Genomic DNA, 15,575 nt, shown 5'->3' with positions numbered 1-15,575 from the left:
CTGCCACCTAAGTAGCCATTGTGTGTCGGATTCACTTCCTCTTCTTTTGTATGTGCCATGGACCAAGTACTGATTGCTTCATTTTGATTATTGTCCTGCTGCTGCTCGTGCTGTGATTGAGATACTATTTTTTTGTTGTTTCTTGTTTGTGTCATGTTGCCTCTTCCCCATTGTCTGTTTTGCTTTGAACTCCCACACCCTATTCCATGTTGATTTTAACCACCTCCATGTTGCTTTTAAACCTCAGTTACATCCCCTTATCCCTCCCAAGCCATGCTGTTGTACAACATAGCTAAAAGACATTGTCAAAGCCAATAGCTCTTGCATAGGTGTGACCTACTGGCTTTTTCAATGCTTGTTTGTTACAGCCAATTTCACGATAATTGCAGATTTTCACCCCAGAAAACTTTATTTTTAGGCTGTTACATTTTTCCAGACCACAAAGTATCTGGTGCTGTGCCTTAAGAGGAAACTGTTCTTCTTTGCAGTTTTTTTCCATCATGAGTTTTATAGGTGTGATTATACTTAAATGTCCCAGACCCAGTTAGTTCATGTATATCTCTATACTTGCAAACTCTTGTCCTATGGGATACTTTTGGCTGTGTACACTAACTGAAACATGCACTTAAAGGTCAGCTTGCTTCATAGATAATCTTGTTTGGCTTAATCATAAGGGGCCAGATGTACGACCATTTTTTGCGGTCGTAGTGAAGCATTTTGCCCTTTTGCGACCGAAAAAACCATTGGACAATGTACCAACCGTATTTTACGAGTCGCTAATGTAATAGCGACTCGCAAAATAGGGTTAGCAACTCGCTATTAGGAAGGGACGTTTCAAATGCGTCCCTTCCTAATAGCGACTCTGAACCCTTTGTAAAAATGTTTTGCGCCCGCATTTGCGGTCGCAAAACATTCGCACCCTCTTCAAGAGGGTGGTAAACCATTTGCAAAGGGAATGGGCTCCCTTTGTGAATGGGTGCGCAAACATTTTTTAAGAGCAGGCAGTGGTCCCAGGAACCACTACCTGCCCTTCAAAAAGGAAACAAAACGTTTCATTTCTTTTTTTTTTTAAAATGCATCCCGTTTTCCTTTAAGGAAAACGGGCTGCATTTAAAAAAAAAAGACTGTTTTATTGACAAAGCAGAACTACTGGTGAAAGGGATGCCAGAGGTGACCAAGCATACGATCCCATAGAGCCCCACTGCAACAATGTCAACATGCAGCCAACTTTGAATAACAGGAAGGGAACGACTCACCATATCGACCTGCCCCCAGAAGCAGCTCCTTACGTAGTGATACTCACAGGTGTCCCGAAGCTTGCTCCGGGTAAAATAGAGAGGCATCAGGAACTTAAAAACAAGGTAGTATATTGGTTGAGTCAAAACAGGCCACTCCCCCCTGATATTAATGGCGAAATACTCCATGTGAGAAGACTGAGATGGTTGGGATCCAGACCTAAGGACATTCAGGGAGACGTTATCATCATCAACTTTAGGGATCGCAGAGCATTACCTCATATAGTGGACTGGTATATTGCGAGAAGGGGCGTAGGTATTTCGACGCACGATCTTAGTTATTTCTATCCCCGCTCCCTTCTGTCAAACCCCCCAAAATCACACCTATTACCCAGGATTAATACAGAGGCTCATCATTTTACTCTTCCCACCTCAAACCGATTCGTCACTCTTTCTGGTCTGGATGACTTAGATTTACTCCCAAATTTTGAGAGCGCGTCTGGTAATTCTTTTAACATGAGCCCCCTGCAAATTATTCCAGTTTTTGACCATTTTACCCAGAAGATAAACCCTATGAACTCTGGTAAGCCCGAGACGAAGTCAAATTATGTTACAGATTGCCACCTCTTAATACCCGAACCTGATAGACTAACTGGCAGCCCAACATCTAATATTTTTCCGACCCAACATCCAACGAGGGACATTTCACCCCCATTAATTCCCCCACTATTTCAGGAAACCATTGTGATCCCGAAGGTTACTATGAGTGGTAACATCTGTAAAAAAAAAAATCCTTACTGGAGGATAGTCTATTGTCTTGGAACGTGGCAGGTCTCCTTGACAAACTGACCAACCCTTTATGGGTTCAAATTGTATCCCGTCATAGTATTATCTGTTTGCAGGAAACCTGGACCATCAACGAACTTCATATTTTAGGGTACAGGACCTTACATACCCCAGCCTCCCCCAGTTCATATGGCAGAAAAAAGGGGGGGCTTTCGACATATATATCTGTTGAATGTCGATTAATATTTGTAAATTTTGCTGGGACTGAAAACTACCAGATTATTACTCTAACAGGAGGACCTTCCAAAAACATTATTTTGGTCAATTTTTACAATAACATTCCAAGCCCCCATTATGAATCGGTTCTCAATGGTTTAAAGGCCGACCTAATAAAAATAGAGAGCCAGCTCAAAACTGATGTGCTGATCACCTGGGTGGGAGACTTCAACTGCCCCTTGTGCCCCCAGAGCAAGAAAGGTACCTGTGGAATGGATATCGTTAGTGATGATTCCTCTACCCATTTTTCGCACACTAAACTAGGAGACCTTTTAAATGGTCTAACATCTCATTTCAACTTATCTTATGCAAATGAGCTGTGTTTGCCACCTAAACGTTTTAAACCAACTTATAATGGGAGAGGTTGTCACTCTACAATTGATTATATCTCAATATCCTCCAGGTACTCAGAGATCATATTTAACTGGGAGACTCTTGACACGGCTATTAGTGACCATTACCCCATCGTGGTGACTTTAAAACTGACCCTACATGTTAATTCTAATGTAAGGAAGAACCTTTCCCATACCCCGCCACTTAAGTTGGGAACTACATCAGGGCTTTATTTAAAATGGGACAAAGTAGTCCCTTCTGTCTTTCTGAACTCACTTGTTAAAAACACCTACGAGCACATACAGACATGCTTATCAACAACAGAAAATCCCCAGGTAATCAGCCACTCTTTTTCCATAATTATGATGGAGATTAAAAGATTACTTGCACGAGCCCCAAGGAAAACCTCATTGTGCAGTCAAGGCTGGTTTAATAGGACTTGCACTAAAGCTCTGAAACTCTTAAAATCTGCCCTAAAATCCAACCCAAGAAATAAGATAGAACTACGGCAGGCAAGACAAAATTATCGTGCAGTTCGATTGGCCAGGAAAAAACTGCTGAAATTAGAGGCCTGGCAATCTCTACAGGAAGCCTCCAGTAAAAGGGATAATACTGCCTACTGGAAGGCAGTAAATGCACCTTTCTTGCGGTGCCCCCAGCCCCTAAAGATGGACCTAGCCATAACCGCTGAAACCTGGGTAAAACATTTTGGCACTTTATATAATATATCAGACTCTACAGAACAGTTGGGCGCGCTGGAAAGTCATCCTAATCCCCAGACAGAGTCAAATATTTTTAGTTTTTTCCCTCTGAACATCTTCTTTGACTGCGGAGAGGTACTTGTGGCACAGACAGAAAGACCTTCTGGGAAGGCTCCCGGCCCGGACTGTGTACCAATAGATGTTTTTAAATCACAGCCGGATCTGTGGGCTCCTTTGCTCACAAATGTTTTAAACTCCCTGAATGCCACAGGCTTTATTTCTACCTGGCCTGAGGCGGTTGTAGTGCCGATTTTTAAAAAAGGCGACAGGAACAATCCTTCCAATTACCGCCCTATTTCGCTGCTTGACTCCCTAATGAAGGTCGCAGGGCGAATCATTTTAAATAGAATTCATGATTGTATAAGTGAGCAGGACATTATCTCCAACCTACAATATGGCTTCAGACAGGGCAAAGGCACTATTGAGCAAGGTCTGAATCTGACCCTCATAATTGCCAAATACACTCAGGCAAAAAAGGGAAACCTCTTCGTGACCTTTGTTGATCTCAGTTCCGCATTTGACTGCGTTGATCATGAGTTGCTCTGGGAATCTCTTGTAGAGATTGGACTAGAGCCTCCCATTCTCGCATTTATTAAAGAGCTTTATAGGGGAGCATCAGCCCGTGTTAGATACGGTAGATGTGGAGAATGTTCTGACAGGTTTTATATCAGAAGAGGTGTAAGACAAAGATGTATACTAGCCCCTTTACATTTCACTCTCTACATCAACTCTGTCGGTCATCACCTCAACAGAACTTACCATGACTACCCTACTATAAATAGCAAATCAATACCCATACTTCTTTATGCGGACGACGCAGCAATAATGTCACAGACCTGTATGGGGCTTCAAAGGGCAGTTGACAAATTTACTGGCTTCATGTCACGGAGAGGTTTAAATGTTAATGCCTCCAAAACCTTTACCATGTCTTGCGGCTTAGGGATCGAAAAAAAACAATGTCCCATCTTCTTGAATGGTAGAAAACTGGAAAGCACCGATAGGTTCCCATATTTGGGCATTATTTTTGACAAGAGGGGCACCTGGCGGGCTGCCGCTCAAGCTAGGGGCATTGCGTTTTCTAAAGCTACAGGAGCGCTGACCAACTTTTCAAAAAAGCTGGGGGGACGCCCGATTAACCCCTTATTACAGATCTACCGGGCCAAGTGTATTTCAACTGGCCCTTATGGATCTGGGATTTGGGGAATCGAGCATGCTGACCAAATTCAACGCTCTGAGAATTTGTTTTTGCGCTACCTCCTGGCTGTCCCACGTGGAACATCAACTTACGTGGTGCATAACGAACTAGGCCTCACGTATATTACGGACATTATAAACTCTTCCTCTATCATTTTATGGCACAAAGTCTGGACCAACCAAGAGATACATTTTAACAGGGAAATCATCACAGATTGTCTTAGTCTGAACAAGGTCGACAACATTAAGTGGCTGAAATATGTAAGTAACCTGTCATCTGATTTAGGGCATCCCAAATTTTTCTCTGAACCCTCAACTCTGAATAAAATATCGAGAGTCACATTAAAACGACTAGTCTTGACCCATCTGACTAGCCGACGTTGGTTATCCGAAAAACACAAGGGTACGGTAGTCGATCACCAACACTCTACCATAATTAAAGGGATTCCGCATTACCTATTCTTAATACCATCCCCTTTCACTCGCATGCTAGTGACCCGTTTTCGCACTGACACCTTCTTCAGACTACTAACATTTCCCAATCAAAATTGTTGGGCCAGTAACTTGGAGAAATGCCCGTGTGATGGTCTGTCAACCCAATCTAACATTCATTGTATTCTATTCTGTAGGTTTTACCAACTGCAGAGGGCTACCTTTTTGAAACCCCTGCTCAAATCATGGGGACTACAATCCTGTAGAGCGGCCTATTATAAATTAAAAACACTGGATAATCCTTTGGCCATGGCCGCTGTTTCCTCTTTTCTAAAAGTGATTGTGAGAGTGAGGGCATAAATGCAGCCTTAGATGATATAAGATTTAACGCTTGCTCTGCACCCTTAAACGTCTTTATGATAGCTGCTAAACAACTGTAATTCTGCCTAGTGTACTCTTCTTAAAGTTTTTTATGACCCTTTGTGGTATCGTATTACTGAACTTTTATTGATTCTTTTTTAAACACATTTGCGTGTACTTTTATGATACTGTTTTTACATATCGAATAAAGTTTACAATTGGATTGGATTGGACAAAGCAGTCCAAGACATGGTAGTCTGCTGACCACAGCAGGCCACCATCCCTGGGAGTGCCAGCCATTCCCAATGGGGTCGCAAATTGCGACAGCTTCATTAATATGCATGAGGCATGCAATTTGCAATCCCATTGGAAATTCTCTGACACTGTTGTGCAATAATATTTGCGACTCGCAAATTGCGACTCACAATTTAATGCAATTTGCGAGTTGCAAACATCAATGGTCGTACATCTAGCCCAAGGTATTATAAGATATTGGATTGTTTTTGAGTTACATTTGGAGTATTATCTATTTTCGCAAAATTATCACGTAGATTTGGTCAATGGACAGCCAAGCACAGCTAGCTTGTCTACTTGACTTGTTTAATTTAATCACCATTTTTTTCTCAAATCCCTGCTGCTTGGTGGCCACTTGCATTTTTCCCTTGTAAGTACGTCCATCTGTTCATGGCTTTCTTTTTGTTTTACAATTCCTTATTCAGGTTTATCTCAGAAAGAAAGACAATATTAAGAACAGGGTACATCATACAGTGTAACACTGCAGCAGCCCACTAATAGCAGTACATATGTGGGCGTGATAGGAACATAACCGGGAATACGACAAGCAAAGACACATCGGCCTGTAGCAGTCAATAGCAGGCAGGCTTGCCAGGAATAGAGGGAAGGAGAGGGCAGGATAGGGGAGGGGGAGAGTGAAAGTGAAACCCAGATTCCCGAGGTGGGGAAAGGGAGAGGAAGAGGCAGATAAGAAAAGGATGGAGAAAGCAAAGAACAGGGTAGAGCAAAGAAGTGGAAGAGGAAAATGGGAGAGGGCGGGTTCTGACCTTGAAAACCGTGCCAGCCCTATAGATGCAGGCATCTGATAGCGGGCACCAGCCGCTTATCGCCCATTGTCCCACAAAGAGGGTGCCCAGTCCGAGAGGAAGGTCTCCACTTTTCCCTGTAGGTTGTAAATTACATGTTCATATGAGGCCATCTGATATATAGCCGAGAGCCATTCTTCATGCGTTGGGGGGGGGGGGGGGGGGAAAGGGAGAGCGCCAGGGTCAAAGGACGCAGTTCTTCACCGTTTCAATCATCCTATGTAGCTGCCGGCCCTCATGCCTAAATTGTGCAGCAGGATTCACAAGGACATGCAGCAAGAACAGGGTTTGGGCCAGAGGTACAGAGACCCGCAGAGTTGCACTCAGCATGGCCTGAATGCCTCTCAGAAGTGTTGGACAGTGAGACAATCACAGAAATATGGACTATGTCTCAGCGATCACCGCCGCAGTACCAACAGGTAGATTGGGGCAGCAGTCCCGCCACCCGCAGTTTCGCTAGAGTCCAGTGCCATTAATGCAGTGTCTTGAAAAGACAACATTTCAGCTGTGCTTCTCTGGCCCCGTGGTCCAGTGCCTCCAGCAATTTCGACCAATTCTCCTGCTTGTACTCCAACTGTAGGCATGTTTGCCACTTGATACAGACTGTCCTTCAGGGGCGAGGAATATAGATGATGCGCCATAATACTTTAGAAGCTATACATCACCCCTCAAGACCTATCCCACGTCCTGAGGTAGAAGACCTCTATGGAAGGCTGGAGGTACCTGGACAGAAGGCTCCGACGGCAGACAAAGCAGTGTCAAAACTTTAGGTAATGCCACGATTGATGAGGCCCGAGGCCACACTCCTCTCGTTGCCTGCAAAGTTTTTAAGGGTACCTTGGGCAAGCACTTGGTATAGGGTGTAGATTCCCACAGTGTGCCACACGCTCCAGTTAAGCACCTTGCCACTGATACGAAGGCTAGTATTGCCCCACAAGGCTGAATATTCCTGCAAGTGAGCGTCCACTGAGAAGAGGCAGTGGGCCCTCGACCATGATTTGTCCATCAACTGGAGCACAGGGTCCGAGGCTTCTGGATACCCTGGATACCCAGACAAGGATGACCCCCGGATGAAGGATCTGATGCCCCTGTCCACCGCACATAAGAGGGAGAGACGTACGAGCTTGGGAAGCATACCCAGAACATAGGTGAATCTCGGCAGGGTCACCATCCTGACCGCCTGCGTCCTGCGCCATAAAAGGAGGCTGAGAAGGGACCACTTATCATAGTCCAAGTTAGTGCATTTTAGTAGCAGTTTAAGATTGTATGCCACTAGTCAATCCAGGCCCCGTTTGACGTAGATCCCTAGGTACATAAGACGGGAGGGCTTCCACTGGAAGGGGTAGGTGGACATGGCAGCATGGGTTGTCATTTGAGACTTCGGCAAGTTTTCGCTCTTATCCCAGTTGATCCGGTATCCCAAGAGGGGTGCCAAATCAGAATTGATGTCCAATAGGACCGGGATCATGCAAAGGAGGTCAGAGAGCTAAACAGGATGTAATCGGCATAAAGATATAATGTTGAGGCCCCTATGAGGGTTGAAATGCCTGTTATCTGTTGTGTTTGGCGGAGGGAGGCAGCTAAGGGTTCCATGGTAAGAAGGAAAGGGGTCTGAGAGGAAACTGCTGCAACTGACTTGAGCAGTGGTGAATCATAAAGCCACTGGACCTTAGCTATGAAATCCTCACCAAGGCCGAACATACAGATTATCAGAAAGAGCTACCCCCATTCCTTCCTGCCAAACTCCTTGTCCGTGTCCAGGAAGAGGACCAGAGTGTCCCTAGCAGACTATAATGCGTGGGCCAGGGTGCGGAAGGAGTTGTGGGTGGAACACCGGGGGGGGGGGGGGGGGGGAGGGGCAAACCCCACCTGCGAGTGGTGTATCAATTTCTGGATCACTGCTCGGAGAGGCGAGCTGCCAGGACCCTTGCCATTATCTTAATGTCCCCATTGAGCAGTGATATGGACTGGAAGCTGCCACAAAGGATTGGGTCCTTTTCAGGCTTGGGGAGGACCACAATCAGAGCCTTATTTGAGCTAGAGCTGAAGGATCATGTGTGTTCTGCCTCCCAGAAGGCCTCATAGAGCGAATCCACCACCTCCTTGCCCGCCAATTTGTAAAGCTCCGCTGGTAAGCCATCTTTCCCCAGGTCTTTGCAGTATGGGAGGTTGCAGATGGCCTGTGTTATCTCCGCCTTGGTCATTTTCCCTCGATGGAGGTCCCTGCTTGACTTGTTGAGGCAGGGGAGATGTATACCATCAAAAACGGCCTCCAGGCAACCAGGGTCTGCTGCTACTTCCTGAGTGTACATGTCCTGGTAGAAGGCTGCAAACTCATTGGCGATATCTTGTGGCCAGCTAAGAATGTTGCCCCCAGTAGACCTGCTGGCTGGGATAGCCAACGCCGCTTTCTGCTGATGCAGGGTCCCTGCCAGCAGCCTCTCTGTCTTCTCACCTCGTTTGTGGTGCTGGATCCTCATCTGCTGCAGCTCATTCTCTGCCTTGGATGCATGAGGTGCATTATGGTCCATGCGGGCCTTCTCCAGGTGTCGCTAGAGAGAGCTCCACATTATAGAGGCTAGTGAGTGATGCAATGTCGTCTTCCAAGGTTCGTGGCTATGTTTCTTTCTATTTGTTGACGAGGCAGCATCTCTCTTTAATTGGCCTGGATGGTCACCTTAGTGGCCGCCCATGGGGTGTGCAGGGAGACAATAAATCCCTTGTTATGTTCCAAATAAGAGGAAACATGGGCCCAGAGTTGGGATTTTCCCTGGGCAGCGATAACATGAGGCATTTAGACACTGTGGTTTGCGGCCCGGGAAGGACAAACCTAGCTCCAGGGAGAGGAGACTCGGAGAGTGGCCCAAGATTGCACCCTCAGGGATCCGCACGTCCTGCAAAAGGGTAACCACTGGTTGGCACATCAAAAAGTAATCCAGGTGAGATTGAGTGCCATACCCCAGTGATCGAAAGGTAGACTCCTGGTCCGTGGGATGCGAGAGTCGCCAGATGTCTACAAGACCATGAATTGTGAGGATGTCACCAGTATGGCCCAGTCAGATTCCAACCCCCCCCCCCCCCCCCCACCCCCCTCTCAATGAAGCCAGTGAGTGGCATCAGATGGTAGAGGCCAAGAAGGTGGACGGCTGCTGTGGATCACCCAATCAGGGTGTAACTTTTCCAACTCCTCCATGGAGAGGTGAGTTTCCTGAAGGTGGGCCACATCAACGCTTATTTTGGAGGTGTGTCAGTACATTCTTGCATTTAATTTAAATGCATGAGGATATTCATGTTCCAGGAAGATGTCAGCCAGCGGCTTGGTAGGGCTGGGGGTGCAGGCTGCCATCAAAGAGAAGTGGCGCTAAGACAGAAGGGATAAGATAAAAGGGCGAGGAGGGCAGGGGAAGAGGAGGGACTGGGAGGGAGAGAATACAAAAAAAACAAAGTGGGGGGGACACCCGGGTAAGGAGGGGAAAGGAGGCAGAAGGGTGGGGAGGCTGGATGGAAAGCCCGCAACGGAAGGCGGGAGCATGAAGCGTAAGGGGAAGACAGGAAGGAGTGAGTGAAAGGGAGTGAGTAAGCAGGAGTGAAACAATGAGGTTTCCTTTGTTCGGCGCCACAGAGAAGTCCGGAAACCTTCTACTGCGGATCCAGACCTGGGAGCCCACGTAGCACAGGAGGCCCCGGAGGACAGTGGAGAAGCCAACTAGGACAGCATATGGGCCGTGGCTGCCCTGGGGAGGAGAGGATGGGAAGTGGGCATTGGGGCCAGGGCGGGAAGGAGGCAGGCAGTGGATCTAGGGAGACAGAAAGGGATACCCATTCCCCCAGAGGACACCCAGAATGCACCCAGAGGAGTATACGAACTGCACCCAGAACTTTAGAACTTTTGGACCCCCACTCCCGGGGGCAAGCGCTGCCCATGGCTTTCACCAAGATTTATGTGTTTTAAATACAATATTTTGTGACCTCTTCTGCGGCATAAGGTAGGCTAGCCTGGCTTCAGCCTCTATATGTTAATTTAAAAAGGTGTCCCCTGTAGAAAAGTAGGATCTTTCTGGCATGGATACCCCCACTTTTTGCCTGGTGTTGGTGTTTTGACTGCAGTTCACTGAGCTCCTGCTACACAGGACCCCAGTGACCGTACTCTCTCCTCTAAATTACATGGTAAGTACTTTGTACACCCCACTGTTGGCATACTGGGGTACCATTGCAAGTCCGTAGTATATGTTACTGAGGTACCCAGGGCATTGGTAAATCAGGGGTCTCCCATGGGCTGCAGTGATGAATACAGGCCCCAGCTAGGCCCGCAGGACACAAGGGTTCGCTCTCCTGCAATGGGAACTATAAGGAAGTTGGCACGGAAACTGCAAAGTACAAAGACAAAGTTTATTAACCCTTAAGGGTGGTCCTACAATCCATACAACACTCTTCAGTATTGCATAGAGTAGCACAAAGAACTTGCGTACACGGTCCCCTTTTATACACAACAGAGGGGCTCATAAGTGGGTGGATACAACATGAGGCAAGGAATGTTACCTTTTATGGACATTTTCGATACAAGATCAATATGTGGGCGGAGCTGACATACTCCTTGAGCCCGCGAAAACATGGTCAAGCAAGGACTAACTGATAACAGATGTGGTCAAGCCTGGGTATGCGCCAGGCGGACAAAGGAACTATTTATAGACTGTTACTAGGCAGATTACAAGAGCAACTAACACGAAGATAGGACTCTTCTCGTGTTGAGCACGTGGAGACATGACAATACAAAATGGAGTCCAAACCTTAGTCAACATAACGAAAGAGACTTGGTCATAAAAGGGGAATATATGTCTTTAGTGAATGCTTAATCACATCGTGGTTTCAATTTTACAACAGACGACCCTTTCAGCATTTACTGAAGACATCCGGTTTGTTAGGATAATCATCATATACGTCAATTGTCATCATTTCTTTTACTTCTTTAGCTAAATGTTTCTGATAAGTGACATCGGTAATAGCTTTCTTATCGGGAATACAGAATGATACACATAAGGAACAGAGCAAGGGACCACATTGGACACAGATGCAACAAGAAAACAGAACTGCTACAATTATACAAAGACCAGTCAAAACCTTCCACCCCCAAGCAGTGATCAATGCCCAAAACCATCCAGAAAAGGACCAAGTGCCGTTTTCTGTATGGATTTCAGCTGCAATTTTATGCAACCTGTTGATGGCATTATAAACTGACGGCGTGTGGTCAGGGATGAACACACAGCAACTACTTCCGATAATTTTACAAGCTCCACCTCGGTCAGCTAACATGACATCTAACACCATACGATTCTGCAATGCAACAATTCTAGTAATCTGCAATTCTTCCGTAAGATTCCCAAGAGCAGCAGCGGTTTGGTTTGTCACAGCCTCTACCACTCTTGTTAACCTTCGAACTTTCCTACTATTTAGGGCAGCTCCAACGAAGAAAAACAATCCTAAATTAAAATCAATATACTGCTGCACACTGGTGTCAGTCTGATCCACATCATCAATTGATAGAGTGCGTTTGTACCTATTTACAGTCACATTATTTAACAACTTCAAATCCTTATGATAGGATGCAGGTGCCAAAAATACAGGAGGCAATAGAAATGCTACATAACATACTCCAGACCAACCGGCTGGCAAACGGTAATAACCTTTATTTCCACATACGAAGCATGTATTATGGGATGCTAAAAAGGTACTGTTATTCAACCCGTCGATGTTTAATATGGTAATGCAATCACTAACACCAACAGGAATATAACCCACACTCTGGACACACAGGTCCGCTTGAGCTTGTGCCACTTGAATCACAAATCTGTCTTTTCCCACAGTGTCTCTGGTGTTCGTGAAAATATAAGGAATCGATTAATTGTCTGGTCGATACTCTTCCCATTCCCAAATTGTCCCATTCGCTTGCGGATATCCATCTTTATCCTGATGACATTCTTTATTGAGTCTGAAGAGTAATCGTCCCACTGTGGGTTTCCGGGTGGCAAAAAGCAAAGTGTACCATGCTCTGCAAGAGCCGTTATGAGAGAAAGGAAGAGGTATGAATGGCGTTCCTCCTTTCTTCTGATGAGCTGGCATCATACCACATATCCAACAGTTCGTAGCATTCGTGGCAACGTGGGTATGATGCAACATCTGGATGAAAGTGTTATTCAAATAAGACTGACGATGTTTCAACTCTTGATACGGAAGGGTATAGAAGTAATGCTCCTCAGGCACTGGAGTGGTCAACACAAGTAACTTTCGAGCAGGAGTCACATCCTCCACAAACCATGTGGTTATCCCAACAATAGCTACTGTGAGCATAAAACCTGTTGCACAAAGGATTCTCTTTTTCTCCATGTCAGAATAAAGGATCAATATCTTCCTGAAACTAAAAGTTTGTCAGAACTCTTCCCCTTAGGCAGCGGTCGATTTCTTCACCAACGGGCCAAGACGGGTGTCGCTACACTAATGCAGGGCTGATCCCCCCCCCCCTTGCCTCATTGGCTCTCCGTTTCACTAACCCAAGGGCCGTTCTGACAACATGTCCTGATACTGAAGAATTCGCTTCCTTGGCCTGAGATGATATCGCTTTCCTCCAGGCGTCGCGTGGTCCGGAAAGAGCTCCTCAGTGTCGTTCGGTTCCCCAGCACGGCCTTTCTCTGCAGCCAGAATTTCTCGTTGATCGGTCAATACAGCAGACTCCACCAATCCGGGCGGTACTTTGCGGCAGTGCAGGGAATGGATCCAATTCTTTCTGTTGGAAACTCGCACAGCCGTCCTCGTTGCAAGTAGGACCTGCTCAGGACCAACCCATCTCGGCTCCAAGCTGTTCGTTCTGTCAAAGATTTTTACCATGACATAGTCGCCAGGCCGGAGACTATGTCCTTCACCGGTGGACCGATCAGGGAGCGCCTCCCGGACCTGTTGATGAATAGAAACCAAGTTATCCGTTAACTGCGCCAGATAATCATTCATCATTACACAAGGTACATCATACACAGTCTTAGGTTTTGGTGGACCCCAAATATTCATTGGGCGTCCAAAGACAATCTCGTACGGTGTAAGACCGGTTCGAGAGTGCGGTACCGATCTAATTGACAATAACGCCAGCGGTAAAGCATCTGGCCAAGTCAAAGACGTCGAAGCTTGGATTTTAGCGATCTTGAGCTTCAGTGTACCATTATACTTCTCGACTAGTCCTGCAGATTGAGGGTGAAACACTGCGTGGAACTTCTGGGTGATGCCCAGACCCTTCAAAACATACTGTTCGAGGCATATGAGCTGCAGATTGTACACTTAGCATAGATCGCCATCTGGTGTTGGGCCCGGATGTTTGCAGTTTGTTTTTCTTCTTGGACAGTCTTTGGAAGTCACGAGTTTGGTGACTCCTCCTTCGGTCCGTACTGCGCATGGGCTTCGGCTCCATCCTCAGATTGTTTTTTTCCGCCATCGGGCTCGGATGTGATACTTCGTGCTCCGGCTTCGAACTTCTACGGTTCCAGCCTCGACGGAAAATCCTCGTTTCTTCGAGTTTCTTCATCATCATCTTCATCTCTCGAAGCGGCACTTTCTCCATCCCGTTCATCGGCACCGGCCTTCGGGCCCTCCTCGACTCCGGTCCCGGCCGATGGAAAGGACTCCGTTCAAAAAGTTCCCAAAATGTGGGTCTAAATTTCCCCACACCGACCTCCATCAGGTGTGTAACCTTTGCCTCTCTCCAGAACACGAGGCTAGAGACTGCCCCGCCTGCAAGTCTTTTCGATCGAAGAAGACCATCCGAGATCGAAGAGCTCGACGCACCATGGCGCACTCATCCTCTGCAGCTCCACCGGACATCTTCGGAGACGGCGCCGAAGCTTCGGGGCAAACACACACCGAGCAGGAGGAAGACATCGTCAGCGCTTCCGAGGCCGACGACTCCGACGTGGAGGACGTTACACCGGCACAGCGGGCCGTGAGTACTATACCCCCTCCCACCCCCGCGCCGAAAACCAAAGAGACTCAGGTTACTCCCTCGCCTGCCGGCCTGGGCAAAACCAAAACCAAAGCTTCTATCACCCCACCTACGGGCCCGGTGTCGAAGCCTCCAAAGTCTCACGGCAGCTCGGGATCGAGCCAGCCGACGCCCGGTGCCGAAAAACAGCATCCGGCACCGAAGAAAGCAATATCCAGCTCGACTCCGAAGCCACCGGTGCCGAAGCCTGGACTCTCGGTGCCGACCAAACACAAACATAAATCTGTCGGCACCGACGCTCCGGCGCCGAAAACTCCTTCGACGCCGAAAAAACAGGAGGCCCCAAAAAAGCATGGCGCACACAAACCATCGAAGTCCTCGGTTCCCAAATCACCGGTGCCGACGGACGATTCGACGCCACTGGCTCTGTTTACACCAGACCCTCTACAAAAGACTCTGTCCAAAGATCCAAAGACTGGACTATTGACTTTAATTATCAAGAAAAGACGCCTTGATACTCCGGCTCCTCCTCCTCCACCTAAAAGGAAGGACTCTGCTACTTCTCCCCTAAGAGTGCCCTCCCCACTACCGCCTCCCCTACCTCCTCCACCACCTCCGCCCCCTCCCCCTCCCAGGTCTCCGCCACCTCCACCTCACTACGATCCGGCCCCATCCCCAGATCCGGATGACGGGGACCCGGACAATTACCCGGCGGACGCCCCAATGGATCCCACTCCACCAGGGACCCCAGACCCATGGGAGGATTACAATAACCCTGATATACCAGATATACCTCAGGACGACCTATACCCATCCAGGCCGTCTCCTCCAGAGGACTCCTTAGGGTTTCATCATTTAGTGCAGAGAGCAGCACACTATCATGGGGTGGACATGCACAGTGAACCAGTGGAAGAAGACTTCCTACTGGATACATTTGACATACAAGACAAATCTACTTCTATCTTACCCATGCTTAAGGGCGTCACCAAGCACGCTACAGAGGTGTTCAAAGACCCTGTCAGGGCCAGAGTACTGAACCCTAGAATAGAGAAAAAGTACAAAGCGGCACCCACAGACCCTGCATACATTAAGGGCCCTGCTCCCCTAGATTCCCTAGTTG

The 15,575-nt window shown here is 47.3% G+C and overlaps 1 protein-coding gene across 3 annotated transcripts in view; it reads left to right on the top strand.

Annotated features, from left to right (window-relative positions):
• Window positions 1-15,575, top strand: part of LOC146865673 (endoplasmic reticulum aminopeptidase 1-like) — a 529,832-nt gene that overhangs the window by 90,673 nt on the left and 423,584 nt on the right. The window lies entirely within an intron of this gene.

This window comes from Triturus cristatus, chromosome 2_1 (assembly GCF_964204655.1).
Source record: "Triturus cristatus chromosome 2_1, aTriCri1.1, whole genome shotgun sequence".
NCBI classification, from domain to species: Eukaryota; Metazoa; Chordata; class Amphibia; order Caudata; family Salamandridae; genus Triturus; species Triturus cristatus.
The sequence above is the reverse complement of the archived record's forward strand: the minus strand, read 5'-3'. Positions and strand labels throughout refer to the sequence as shown.